This window comes from Anomaloglossus baeobatrachus, unplaced genomic scaffold, assembly GCF_048569485.1.
Source record: "Anomaloglossus baeobatrachus isolate aAnoBae1 unplaced genomic scaffold, aAnoBae1.hap1 Scaffold_115, whole genome shotgun sequence".
Taxonomy (NCBI): domain Eukaryota; kingdom Metazoa; phylum Chordata; class Amphibia; order Anura; family Aromobatidae; genus Anomaloglossus; species Anomaloglossus baeobatrachus.
In genome coordinates, this window is record NW_027441885.1 from 144185 (window position 1) to 159311 (window position 15127).

At 50.0% G+C, this 15127-nt stretch overlaps 1 pseudogene; it reads left to right on the forward strand.

The window, feature by feature from the left end:
• The first annotated feature begins 803 nt into the window (after nt 1-803).
• Nucleotides 804-1010, forward strand: LOC142260500 (U2 spliceosomal RNA; annotated as a pseudogene).
• The last annotated feature ends 14117 nt before the right edge of the window (nt 1011-15127 follow it).

Below are 15127 nucleotides of genomic sequence, written 5' to 3' on the forward strand. Positions count from 1 at the left end.
GGTGCCGATCCTGTCTTACCTGCGTTGGTGTAGAAGTGGGTGTCCTGTGGTGGAGTCAGCTATGTGCAGTGGTGGCCGTGGGTTCTTTTATGTGCGACCGTAGTAATAACTGCGCCCACTTCCTGTATGGGAGTGGAATGCAGTGAGGGTAATGGAACGCACGCCTGCGCATTTGTGTTTAACGTCGCGCATGTGCAGAACGGAGAAAAGGCTGCGCTTACTTCCTAATGAAAGGGAGTGAGACGCATCTGGGAAGGGAAGGGAAAAGATTAGGGTTTGGGGATGATGAAAGGGCTTTCTACGGGCAAGGATGGCAAAGGGTGGCAGTGACGGAAAGTCAGGCAGCCTGTCCTGTCCTGTCCTGTCCGTCCGTCTTTTTGTATCATGAATTGGAAAGACTGCAAGGGGGAGGGGAGGTGCTTGTGTCCAAAAGGAGGAGTTATTCAGATTCATTGCAGTGGGCGGCGGCTGCAAAAAGCACCATTCTTCTTGTTTTTGCTCTGCAAAACAGCCTTTTCAAGGGTTGGCTTGGGTGACAAAATGTCTTCTGTAGGCGTGGGTTTGTCTCCCTCTCCCTAAGATGTGTCCGGTATAGGCCAGGGTGCCACTCAAGGCCGTAACCAATTCGGGTTATAGCTTCTCGGCCTTTTGGCTAAGATCAAGTGTAGTTTCGGAGGACGCTACCTTGGTCGGTACTGGAAGGTGCCTGGGATTGCACGTCTGCCGGCCTTGAGGAAGTGTGTGCGCCTTCTGGTGACACATAGCCCTCTTGTGCCTGGACGGTTCCCAGGCAACGGGAGGCGATCACCTTTGTTATTTTGAAGTCCTACTGATAAACAGAAAAAAAAAAAAATTAAATCTGTTCTTATCAGTTTAATATCTGATACGTCCCCTCTCTGGGGACCATATATTAAATGGATTTTTAGAACAAGGAGATGGAAAAAATCTTGCTCTGTCCACTCCACGCATTGACCTGGTATTGCAGTACCTCCAGGACCGGTGCACCCCTTCTTAACCCAGTTTCCAAAAGCAGAACTCAATTCACCTGATTCAAATGAGCCCCATTAGTGAATTGAAAGAAAGCAAAAACTTTATATGCACCTCAATTTGGCCAATTCACTTTACACACTTTCACCCTTTTTTTTATCTTTCACACCTTTTACTTGCTTTCTTGATGCAAAAAGCTGTGCCAAATAGCAAACTCATCTCCACTCAACTTGACCAACTCTGCTATGTCCCGTGCAGTATCTTATTCTCAGTCTTATCTAGATCATTTGCAATTGAATAGAATAGATCCCTTTTGGCTGCTTATGACTGTGTAAAATATGTAGTTTTACTGGGCTGGGATGAGAGAATCCATTGAAGCATGGTGTAGGGATTGTGGTTCCTGTGTGCTAAGAAGAGAGGCTGGCACCAGCCAGAAAGCCCCATTGCAGCCAATAATCACTTAATAACTTTTTCAACTTGTCATCATATGGGAGGCCTTCCATTCCTTGTAGTAGTCTAGTTGCCCACCTTTGAACTGACTCTAACTTCTGAATGTCCTTTTTAAAATGTGGAGCCCAAAACTGGTTCCCATATTCCAGATGTAGCCTTACAAGTGATTTATAGAGGTGTAACAATACGTTGGGATCACGGGATCTAATCTCCCTTTTTATACACCCTAAAATCTTGTCCCAAGCAGCATTCCATCAGCCTCTGGAAGGTTCCTGGCGCATTGCACAGCTCGAAGGGCATGCTTTTGAACTCGCAGAGACCCATAGGGGTGGCGAAGGCGGTCTTCTCCCGGTCTGCCTCAGCAACGGACACTTGCCAATAGTGACTAGTGAGATCAAGGGTAGAAAAATAATTTGCAGTTCTCAATGCAGCTAGCGATTCCTCAATACGGGGAGTGGTGCCGTCCTTCTTTTTTAACAGGATCAACAGAGCTGCCCAAAGGCTACAACTGTCACGGATAACCCCAGCCGCCTTCATGTTGCTCAACATGTCCTTGGTACACTGGCAATGTGAAGGTGGTATTGGCTTATAGCTCTCTTTGATGGGTGGGTGTGCACCTGTGGGGATGTGGTGTTGGACCCCTTTTATTCCCCCAAAATCTAGCGGGCTTCCCACCGGTAACCCGCTCCCCAGCTTGGATGGATGCTGAGGGAGCCCCTTTTGCCCGCAGGCTCTGGCCCTGGGAACTGTAGCCTTGGCGGTGACTGTGCTTCCCTCTACGGTGTGAGCTGTTGCCTTCAATCGGGTCTTGACTGCTGGGAAACCCTGGAGGTTCCTGTCGCTAACGGATTTGACCGGTTTTACGGCGACTCCTAGCCTGGTCGGGGTCCGTAGGCCCTGCCGGATGGTGCTGGCTTCTCTTCACTCCCCGATCTGGTACCGGCGGGCCACCGCCCATCCCCACTCCGTACGGTTCACTCCAATCAGCCTCTCCTGCAGAAGGTCACCACCGTCTGCCAACCTTGCTGAGTGCCCGGGCCACACACCCGGACACGGTCAGTCTCCTCTCCTCTTCACTTCTCTAACTCCAAAACTGATCTCTAATCTGACTCCTTTTCCCGCCTCCAGGACTGTGAACTCCTCGGTGGGTGGGATCAACCGCCTGGCCCACCCCCTGGTGTGGACATCAGCCCCTGGAGGAAGGCAACTAGGATTTGTGTTTAGCTTCGGTGTGCCTAGCCGGAGTGTAGAGTGTGTTGGTGTAGTACCTGTGACGACCTGGCTTGTCCAGGGCGCCACATTCCCCTATAGTAAAATGCAGACCGTCCGCGGGCTGCCCGTCCATCACCGGTTTTATTTTCACAACTGAAAAAGAATAAAACGGTAAAACATGTAAAAGCATCATAAACGTTTTACAACGGTACAGCTTCCGCTCTTCTCCCACCCAAACAACCTGGCCCTGATGCTGCCCCTAAGAAGCGGGCAGCACCCCTTGACCCCAGTCCAGCACCAAGTTGCCCGAGCGGGTTCTGTCTCTTTCAGGGGGCCCACGTCCAAGGGGACCCCTGAACCCCCGGAGGATCGCCACCGGTTACGGTAGTGGCGGGCCTAGGCCATCCCTTTCCTCCAGGCCCATCCTCCCAAATCAGCCTCTCCGGAGGCGGTAACGGTGTCAAGCCAACAAACATTTTTATTTACATTGCACTAAGTTTGTGGTTGCCCTGCAAGTTCTCGGGCTTGTCCGTAAGCAGTTCCTTACGCAATGGTTGCACAGTCCCTACGGGGACAACAGTTGCCGGCAACGGCCGGTTTAATCACGGTTCAATCAGGTAAACTTCTTTGGTTGATCATCTTTACTTATCATTTAAAACTTTCAAACTGGTACACTCAACACATAAAGCCCCCCCCTTTTAAAGAGTAGTTTCCCTGTACCTAAGTGGGGGTCTACCTAGGTTGGGGCGAGTGGACCTTCGGGGTCCGGTGTCAGTGGTGACAGGCAGTGGGGCAGAGGGAACAGTCAGTTCCTCCTCCCTGCTATCATGTGGGGCAGGCGGAGGCGTAGGGGAGCTGGGTACAGGTACATCCCTGGGCACTGGCTCGCGGTTAACCGTTTCCATCATTTCTTCATCCACGGGTTGTGGGAACAGTATCACTGGAAGGATCACCGCACCGTTCTGTGTAGGCCAGTCTGCTGGAAAATCACCCATCATGGTGTGGATTACCTCTTTTTCCTTCTCCACTGGACTGGGAACTGGAGCCTCATCCGCTACTCTCAATGCTGGTGGGCACTTCTTCAGGTGGTCTCGGGAAACCGTGGCCAAAGTCCCCCCCTGGTCACGGCTGATCTGGTAGGCCTTCCCATTCTCCCATCCTGTGGGCTGGACTACATACGGGGTTTTTCCCATTGATCATCCAGCTTGTGGGCCCTTCTTTTCCGCTTCAGCACTACATCCCCAGGTTGGAAGGAACCGGCAGGCGCCTTCTTGTTGAAGCACTGCTCCTGTTGTCCCCGACTCCGGCACAAGTTCTTTTCAACATACTCCTGGACCTGTCGGTACTGTGTCCTCCGCCGAGTGTCCCATTCAGCTGTCGACAGGAGTGCTTCTGAAGCTTCCAAGCCCATTTCCAGATCCACTGGTAGCCGGCCGGGACGAGCTCTCATCAGGTATGCTGGAGTGCATTTCGTAGAGCTGGAAGGGATGTTGTTGTACATATCGACCAGGTCAGGTAGCTTCTCCAGCCACAGGTTCCGCTCTTCCAGTGGTAACGTCTTGAGGAGGCCCAGGACCAAGTGGTTCATCTTTTCACAAATGCCATTGGTTTGGGCGTGGTAAGGCGTGGTCCGGATTTTCTTGCAGCCGTACAACTGGCAGAATTCCTGGAATACCTCTGCTTCAAAGGCCGGACCCTGGTCGGTAAGCACCCTCTCCGGGTACCAATGCGGTCAACAGAAATAAGCCTGGAAAGCCTTAGCAGCGGTGCGGCCGGTTAAGTCCTTAACTGGGACAACCACCAGGAACCTCGAGTAGTGGTCTACGATGGTCAGAGCGTAGGTGTACCCACTTCGGCTGGGGGTGAGCTTTACATGGTCAAGGGCAACCAGCTCCAGCGGTTGGTGTGTAATGATCGGGTGTAGGGGTGCCTTCTGGCTGGCCTCGTCCTTCCTTCTCAATGCGCAAGGGCCACATTCTCGGCACCAGGCCTCCACAGATTCCCGCATTCCACTCCAATAGAACCGCTCTCTTAACAACATCTCTAGCTTCTTCCACCCGAAGTGCACTGCACCATCATGGTATGCTTGCAGGACGGTGGGCACGTTAGCCTGGGGAATCACCAGCTGGCGGATCTTCTCGTGAGTCTTTGGATTAATCAGCTCGCGATACAACTTCTCCTGGTGTAGGTATAGCCGGGTCCGTTCTTGCCACAGACGTTGGGCTTCGGCAGGGGCAGCAGGGTCTATCCCAGCAGAACCCTGTTCCACTAGAGTCTTGACCAGGCGGACAGCAGGTGCCTGGTCCTGAGCTTCCTGCCAGTCCTGTCGGGGCAGCGGATCCAGGTTCACCCGTTGTTGGTAGACGTGCACCTTCTCAGTGAATGGCCGGTGAAATGCAGGCAACTCGATCTCTTCGAGGTCATCATCCTCTGGCCCCTCTTCCGACAGGTGGGGCATCCGGGAGAGTGCATTGGCATTGACGTTGGTACGGCCGGCCCGGTACTTGATGGTGAAATCGTAGTTGGCTAACCTGGTCACCCACCGCTGCTCCAACGCGCCCAGCTTGGCCGTATCTAGATGGGTCAGCAGGTTATTGTCTGTGTACGCGGTGAACTTGGCTGCTGTCAGGTAATGGCGGAACCGCTCGGTGATAGCCCACACCAGTGCCAAGAGCTCAAGCTTAAAGGAGATGTAGTTCTCAGGGTTCCTCTCAGTCGGTCGGAGTTTTCGGCTAGCATAAGCTATTACCTTTTCCCTTCTGTCTTGGACCTGGGATAGAACAGCCCCCAAGCCCACATTGCTGGCGTCGGTGTAGAGGATGAATGGGCGGCTGTAGTCAGGGTACGCTAGGATTTCCTCTCCGGTCAGGGCTGTTCTCAGCTGGCGGAAGGATTCCTCATGCTTTTCTTCCCACACCAATGGGGCTACTAGGGATCTACCACCCTTGGTCTGTCCTACGAGGAGGTCTTGCATGGGGGCAGCCATCTTTGTGTACCCCTTAATGAAGCGACGGTAATATCCCACCAGGCCCAGAAACTGCCTCACTTCCCTCACTGTGGTCGGTCTCGGCCAGTCATCATAGTATCATAGTTTTAAGGTTGAAGGGAGACTCTAAGTCCATCTAGTTCAACCCGTAGCCTAACATGTTGATCCAGAGGAAGGCAAAAAACCCCAATGTGGCAAACAAGTTCCAATGGGGAAAAAATTTCCTTCCTGACTCCACATCCAGCAATCAGACTAGTTCCCTGGATCAATACCCTGTCATAAAATCTAATATACATAACTGGTTATATTAAATTTTTCAAGAAAGGCACCAAGGCTCTGCTTAAATGTTAGTAGTGAATCACTCATTACAACATCATGCGGCAGAGAATTCCATAGTCTCACTGCTCGTACAGTAAAGAATCCTCGTCTGTGATTATGATTAAACCTTCTTTCCTCAAGACGTAGCGGATGCCCCCGTGTTCCAGTCGCAGGCCTAGGTGTAAATAGATCTTTGGAAAGGTCTCTGTACTGTCCCCTCATATATTTATACATTGTGATTAGATCTCCCCTAAGCCTTCGTTTTTCCGGACTAAATAACCCCAAGTTTAATAACCTGTCTTCGTATTGCATCCCCCCCATTCCTCTAATAATCTTGGTCGCTCTTCTTTGCACCCTCTCCAGTTCAGCTATGTCCTTCTTATATATCGGTGACCAGAATTGTACACAGTATTCTACGTGCGGTCGCACTAGTGACTTGTACAGAGGTAGAACTATATTTTTTTCATGAACACTTATACCTCTTTTAATACATCCCATTATTTTATTAGCCCTGGCAGCAGCTGCCTGACACTGTCCACTAAAGTGAAGTTTACCATCCACCCATACACCCAAGTCTTTTTCTGTGTCTGTTTTACCCAGTGTTCTACAATTAAGTACATAATCATAAATGTTATTTCCTCTACCCAAGTGCATGACCTTACATTTATCTACATTAAACTTCAATTGCCACTTCTCAGCCCAATCCTCCAATTTACATAAATCTCCCTGTAATATAAAATTATCCTCCTCTGTATTGATTACCCTGCAGAGTTTAGTATCATCTGCAAATATTGAAATTCTACTCCGCATGCCCCCAACAAGGTCATTTATAAATATGTTGAAAAGAAGCGGGCCCAATACTGACCCCTGTGGTACCCCACTATGAACTGAGACCCAGTCCGAGTACGTACCATTAATAACCACCCTTTGTTTCCTATCACTGAGCCAGTTTTTAACCCAGTTACACATATTTCCCCTATCCCCATTATTCTCATTTTATGTACCTTTTATGTACCTTATGTAGTCTTGGATGGCGGTGATCTTCTCGGGGTTGGGGGCGACACCTTCCGCACCAACCACATGTCCTAGGTACTGCACTCTGGGTTTCAGCAGATGACACTTTGAGGGCTTCAACTTCATCCCATACTTGGCAAGGGACGCGAACACCTCGGCTAGGTGCTCCAGGTGGGCTTCATACGTCTGTGAGTACACAATCACATCATCCAAGTACAGCAAAACGGTCCCATAGGCAGTCTTCTCTCGGTCTTCCGGTGCCACGGCCACCTGCCAGTACCCGCTGGTGAGGTCAAGGGTGGAGAAGTAGTTAGCGGTTCTCAGCGAGGCCAGGGACTCTTTGATGCGGGGCAGAGGGTAAGCATCCTTATGCGTTATCTGGTTAATCTTCCGGTAATCCACACACATCCGCATGGTGCCATCCTTCTTCTTAACCAGCACCAACGGAGCGGCCCAGGGACTACAGCTGTCCCTAATAACCCCTGCCTCCTTCATGTTCCTCAACATGTCTTTGGCGCATTGGTAGTGCGCAGGGGGAATAGGCCTGTATCTCTCTTTAATAGGGGAGTGTGTACCGGTAGGGATGTGGTGTTGAACCCCTTTAATCTGCCCAAAATCTAGAGGGTGCTTGCTAAAAACCCGCTCATACTCCTGTACCACCCGGTATACCCCTTCCTTGTGGTGTATGGGGGTATCATCAGTGCCGACATGTAGCTCTCGATACCACTCGCCTAACTCCCCCAGGGATGAGTGGGAACCGGCAGCAGGCGGTGTGACCGGGGGAACGGCTTCATGGATCGTGTGGGGATCTAGAGTGAGCAATTTGGCAAGGGTAGCGTACCGGGTGGTGCATGAATGCACACATATTGGTTTTATAATCTTATTGTATTACTTTATATTCTTATTTCACTTGTGCATATCTCCACCATAATCCTGGCTAAGAAATATAGCTTTTTTTGGGGTACACAGGTAGTAAGGTCTTCTTTCTATTTCTTTAGGGGTGATATAGCCTGGTGGAACTCTAGACCTCTAACATTATATATGCACCCTTTTTCTTTATGGTTCTTGGACACCTTATAACATTCTTCCATACATATATATCTTTCTCATAAATTATAAATAATTAGGCATTTTTATATATTTTATTTACATTTTCATAAATAACTTTTTACAAAGCATGGGGGACATTCTCACATACATATAATTTTCATGTACGCATTCTGAAAATTTACGCATAAACCGTACACACTCCTTTTTGTAACAATTTCTATAACTCATTCGCTGAACTCTCATCCCGGATATTCATTCTTACACCGAATTTCCTGTTATAACACAACATTCATGATTTTTATTCAATTTATTTTTATTTTTTAGGTTTATTAGTAGTGATGAGCGAGTACTAAAAAGCTCGGGTGCTCAAAGCTCGGGCCGAGCCTCCCAAGATACTCGTGTACTCGGCCCGAGCACCGAGCCCAATGTTATCCTATGGGAGACCCGAGTATTTTTGTGAAATGACCACCGGCAGCATGTAGAAACCCTAAAAATGGCACAAAAGTCTCCGAAGAGTGCTCAAATGACATGGCAACAGCATGGGGAAGACCCCTTGAAGCATTTATCACTCAAAAGTCACAGCTGTGAATAATTTTGTCCGCGTTTTACGCCATTTTTACGGACTCACCAGAAAACCTTCCAAAATGACACCAAAATGATTTTTCATAGCGGAAATGTTAAGGGCACATACCCAATAGTGAGATAGAGCTAATGTATGTTACTTTTTGAGATCAATACATGAAAGATTTTACGTAAAACATTGTGTGGCACTCCGATGTCCCTGAGAAGAGACGTACATAAAGGCCTCTGAGTCTAATGTGCCCATTTTGAGGAACTGAGTCTTTGTAGTATTTTCCTTTGCCAGGGCAGTCCAAAATTGTGAGGTTCACCAATGCCCCTGCATACAGACGTGCATGATGGCCTGTAAACCTGAAGTGCCCATTGTAAGGAAGTGGGTCTATTGTAGTATAGCCCTTAGGCAGGGCAGCCAAAAATTGGGAGGCTCCACGTTGTCCCTGGATAGAGACGTGCATGAGGGCCTCAAAACATTAAGTGTCCAGTGTCAGGAAGTGGGTGTATTATAGTATAGCCCTTAGGCAGGGCAGCCAAAAATTGGGAGGCTCCACGTTGTCCCTGGATAGAGACGTGCATGAGGGCCTGTAAACCTGAAGTGCCCATTGGAAGGAAGTGGGTCTTTTGTAGTATAGCCCTTTGGCAGGGCAGCCAAAAATTGGGAGGCTCCACGTTGTCCCTGGATAGAGACGTGCATGAGGGCTTGTAAACCTGAAGTGCCCATTGGAAGGAAGTGGGTCTTTTGTAGTATAGCCCTTTGGCAGGGCAGCCAAAAATTGGGAGGCTCCACGTTGTCCCTGGATAGAGACATGCATGAGGGCCTCAAAACATTAAGTGTCCATTGTCAGGAAGTGGGTGTATTATAGTATAGCCCTTAGGCAGGGCAGCCAAAAATTGGGAGGCTCCACGTTGTCCCTGGATAGAGACGTGCATGAGGGCCTGTAAACCTGAAGTGCCCATTGGAAGGAAGTGGGTCTTTTGTAGTATAGCCCTTTGGCAGGGCAGCCAAAAATTGGGAGGCTCCACGTTGTCCCTGGATAGAGACGTGCATGAGGGCCTCAAAACATTAAGTGTCCATTGTCAGGAAGTGGGTGTATTATAGTATAGCCCTTTGGCAGGGCAGCCAAAAATTGGGAGGCTCCACGTTGTCCCTGGATAGAGACGTGCATGAGGGCCTCAAAACATTAAGTGTCCATTGTCAGGAAGTGGGTGTATTATAGTATAGCCCTTAGGCAGGGCAGCCAAAAATTGGGAGGCTCCACGTTGTCCCTGGATAGAGACGTGCATGAGGGCCTCAAAACATTAAGTGTCCATTGTCAGGAAGTGGGTCTTTTGTAGTATAGCCCTTTGGCAGGGCAGCCAAAAATTGGGAGGCTCCACGTTGTCCCTGGATAGAGACGTGCATGAGGGCCTCAAAACATTAAGTGTCCATTGTCAGGAAGTGGGTCTTTTGTAGTATAGCCCTTTGGCAGGGCAGCCAAAAATTGGGAGGCTCCACGTTGTCCCTGGATAGAGACGTGCATGAGGGCCTCAAAACATTAAGTGTCCATTGTCAGGAAGTGGGTGTATTATAGTATAGCCCTTAGGCAGGGCAGCCAAAAATTGGGAGGCTCCACGTTGTCCCTGGATAGAGACGTGCATGAGGGCCTCAAAACATTAAGTGTCCATTGTCAGGAAGTGGGTCTTTTGTAGTATAGCCCTTTGGCAGGGCAGCCAAAAATTGGGAGGCTCCACGTTGTCCCTGGATAGAGACGTGCATGAGGGCCTCAAAACATTAAGTGTCCATTGTCAGGAAGTGGGTGTATTATAGTATAGCCCTTTGGCAGGGCAGCCAAAAATTGGGAGGCTCCACGTTGTCCCTGCATAGAGACGTGCATGAGGGCCTCAAAACATTGTTCCCATTGCAAAGGAGCGGGTCTCCTGTCGTTGTAATGTCCATTCTGCAAAGAATGGGCGAAAAAATTTACCACTGGGGGTATACCTGAAACAAAGGCCTAACTCTTGTAACGGTCATCATGGTGGCGCATGAGGAGAAGGAGGAGCAGTCCAGCGATTATCCAAAGTCCAGAAGTGTGTACCCATGGGTGACTGGAGGTACATGGCAAATTCCCGTTACAAACTTTAAATTCCGCTCTCATTTGCTGGTGGTGTGGTGAAGTCTGGCCCAATCCAACCCTTGTTCATCTTGATCAGAGTCAGCCTGTCAGCATTTTCAGTTGACAGGCGGGTGCGTTTATCTGTAATGATTCCACCTGCGGCACTAAAAACACGCTCTGACAAAACGCTAGCGGCAGGGCAGGCCAGGACTTCCAAGGCGTAGAGAGCCAATTCATGCCACGTGTCCACCTTGGATACCCAATAATTGTAAGGCACAGAGGAATGTCGGAGTACAGTTGTTCGATCTGCAAGGTACTCCTTGAGCATCTGGGCAAACTTAGGATTTCTTGTGGCACTACCCCGCACCTCAGGGGCTGTGGTACGTGAGGGGCTGAGAAAACTGTCCCACATCTTAAAGACTGTTCCCCTACCTCTGGCGGATTGGACTTGTGCCTCTCTCGGCTGTACGCCTTGGTTGTCCACTGATTTCTGACCTATGCCGCTAGCGTTTTGTGAGGGGAATGCTTTGCCTACTTCCGTGACTATGGCCTTCCGGAACTGCTGCATTTTGGTTGACCTCTCCGCCTCGGGAATAAGAGACATAAAGTTCTCCTTGTAGCGTGGGTCTAACAGTGTTACCAACCAGTAATGATTGTCGGCCAAGATGTTCTTAACGCGAGGGTCACGAGACAGGCAGCTTACCATAAAGTCAGCCATGTGCGCCAGACTCTTAACAGCCAGGACTTCAGTAGCCTGACCAACACGTTGACTGAACATGCTGTCCTCCTCCTCCTCCTCCTCCTCCTCCTCATCTACCCTGTCCTCTGGCCAGCCACGCTGAACCGAGGATATGACTGGTGTGCATGTCATATCCTCAATTTGGCCGGAGATTTGCTCCATGTCTTCATCCTCCTCCTCGTCATAGTCCTCCACTGCACGTTGTGATGAGACGAGGCTGGGCTGTGTGTTATCACCCACACCCACTACTGTTTCTTGCTGCAACTCATCGCGCTCCGCCTGCAATGCATCATGTTTGGTTTTGAGCAGAGACCGTTTTAGAAGGCAGAGTAGCGGTATGGTGACGCTAATAATGGCGTCATCACCACTCACCATCTTGGTGGAGTCCTCAAAGTTTTGGAGGATGGTACATAGGTCGGACATCCATCTCCACTCCTCAGGTGTTATGTGTGGAGTTTGACCCATTTCCCGACGGCTTAGGTGATGCAGGTACTCAACAACTGCCCTCTTCTGCTCACATATCCTGACCAACATGTGCAGAGTTGAATTCCAACGCGTGGGGACATCACACACCAGTCTGTGAGCCGGAAGATGCAAACTGCGCTGAAAGCCGGCAAGGCCGGCTGAAGCAGTAGGTGACTTTCGAAAATGTGCAGACAGGCGGCGAACTTTTACCTGCAGATCAGACAGCTCTGGGTATGACTTTAGAAACCGCTGAACCACGAGGTTGAGCACATGGGCCACGCATGGAACATGTGTCAGCTGGCCTCGCCTCAAAGCCGCCACCAGGTTCCGGCCATTGTCACACACGACCTTTCCTGGCTTTAGGTTCAGAGGTGTGAGCCAGTGATCTGCCTGCTGTTTCAGAGCTGTCCACAGCTCTTCTGCATTGTGGGGTTTGTCACCTATGCAGATTAGCTTCAGCACAGCCTGTTGCCGCTTCGCCGAGGCAGTGCTGCAGTGCTTCCAGCTTGGGACTGGTGTGGAGGGTACAGTGGATGAGGATGCGCAGGAGGAGGAGGAGGCTGAAGAGCATGACATTCCGGAGCTGTAGAGTGTGGGTGAAACACTGACTGAGGTAGGGCCTGCAAACCATGGTGTGGGAAGGACGTGTTCCGTCCCTCGCTCAGACTGGGTCCCAGCTTCCACAATATTAACCCAGTGTGCCGTCAACGAGATGTAGCGGCCTTGCCCACAAGCACTTGTCCACGTGTCTGTGGTTAGGTGGACTTTGGGTGAAACAGCGTTGTTCAGGGCACGTGTGATGTTTTGTGACATGTGGTTATGCAACGCGGGGACGGCACACCGGGAGAAATAGTGGCGGCTGGGGACCGAGTAACGTGGGACAGCTGCCGCCATCAGGTCGCGGAATGCTTCTGTCTCCACCAGCCTTAAAGGCAACATTTCCAGCGCAAGCAGTCGCGAAATGTTAGCATTTAGAACTGTGGCATGTGGGGTGTTGGCAGTGTATTTGCGCCTGCGTTCAAAGGTTTGCTGAATGGATAACTGAACGCTGCGCTGGGACAAGGACGTGCTTGATGATGGTGTTATTTCTGAGTAGGCAACTGCAGGTGCAGGACCGGAGGAGGCTTGTTCGCAGGCAGCATGGACAGGGGATTGGCTCGCATGCACAACCAGCGAAGACGTAGCAGTGACATTAGCAAGCACTGCTCCTCGACTCTGTTGTACTTCCCACAAAGTCGGGTGCTTGGCTGACATGTGCCTGATCATGCTGGTGGTGGTCAGGCTGCTAGTTTTGGTACCCCTGCTGATGCTGGCACGGCAGGTGTTGCAAATGGCCTTTTTAGAATCATCTGGATCCAACTTAAAAAACTGCCAGACTCGGGAAGACCTAACATTTGTACAGGCACCTTGTGTCGTGTTGTTGTTCCGGGGAACGGTTGCCTGACTTCTGCCTGGAGCCACCACCCTGCTTCTTACTGCCTGTTGGGATGCTACGCCTCCCTCCCCCTGTGCACTGCTGTCCTCGCTCTGCATATCCTCCTGCCAGGTTGGGTCAGTTACTGGATCATCCACCACGTCGTCTTCCTCTTCCGCACCCTGCTCCTCCTCCTGACTTCCTGACAATTGTGTCTCATCATCGTCCACCCCTTGTTGAGACACGTTGCCAACTTCGTGAGAACGTGGCTGCTCAAATATTTGGCCATCTGTACATACGATCTCCTCATGACCCACTTCAACATGAGCTGGCGAGAGGCCAGAATGTGCGAATGGAAACGTGAACAGCTCTTCCGAGTGTCCAAGTGTGGGATCATTAATGTCCGAGGACGTGTACTCAGCCTTGTGGTAGGAAGGAGGATCAGGTTCTGAAATGTGCGGTGCAGTATCACGGCTACGGACACTTGACCGTGTGGAAGACAGAGTGTTTGTGGTGGTGCCAATCTGACTGGAAGCATTATCCGCTATCCAACTAACAACCTGTTGACACTGGTCTTGGTTCAAGAGCGGTGTACTGCTGCGGTCCCCAAGAATTTGGGACAGGACGTGCGAGCGACTAGATGTGGCCCTTTGTTGTGGCAAAATTAGAGCTTGCCCACGACCTCGGCCTCTGCCTGCACCACCATCACGTCCACTTCCTTGTTCCTTGCCAACGCCCTTGCGCATTTTGCAATGCTGTGCTGACGTGTATTCACTAGACTTGGGCGTTATATCAAAGTTTGTGCAAATTGTGCACCTGTACGCTGCCACCGACAGGCACACACGTGCGGTTTTTAAATGCAAGCACGGACGCACTAAGAACCTAACAGGTTTTAGGAGCAAAAATTAATGACGAGAACTCTGACACTATCAGCCACTGCTGACTGACGTGTATTATACACTACACTTGTGCGTTATATAATAGTTTGGTAAAAACGCACACAAGTGCACCTGTACGCTGCCACCGACAGGCACACACGTGCGGTTTTTAAATGCAAGCACGGACGCACTAAGAACCTAACACAGGTTTTAGGAGCAAAAATTAATGACGAGAACTCTGACACTATCAGCCACTGCTGACTGACGTGTATTATACACTACACTTGTGCGTTATATAATAGTTTGGTAAAAACGCACACAAGTGCACCTGTACGCTGCCACCGACAGGCACACACGTGCGGTTTTTAAATGCAAGCACGGACGCACTAAGAACCTAACACAGGTTTTAGGAGCAAAAATTAATGACGAGAACTCTGACACTATCAGCCACTGCTGACTGACGTGTATTATACACTACACTTGTGCGTTATATAATAGTTTGGTAAAAACGCACACAAGTACACCTGTACGCTGCCACCGACAGGCACACACGTGCGGTTTTTAAATGCAAGCACGGACGCACTAAGAACCTAACACAGGTTTTAGGAGCAAAAATTAATGACGAGAACTCTGACACTATCAGCCACTGCTGACTGACGTGTATTATACACTACACTTGTGCGTTATATAATAGTTTGGTAAAAACGCACACAAGTGCACCTGTACGCTGCCACCGACAGGCACACACGTGCGGTTTTTAAATGCAAGCACGGACGCACTAAGAACCTAACAGGTTTTAGGAGCGACAATTGCTGAGAAGTCTGACACTATCAGGACTGTTTTAGACTGTGTACACCAGCCCCAGATATGATGAAGGCTGGTATACGGTCACCACTACGAATGGCTATATACCCTGCCTGCCTGCCTGCCTGCCTGTATACTGCT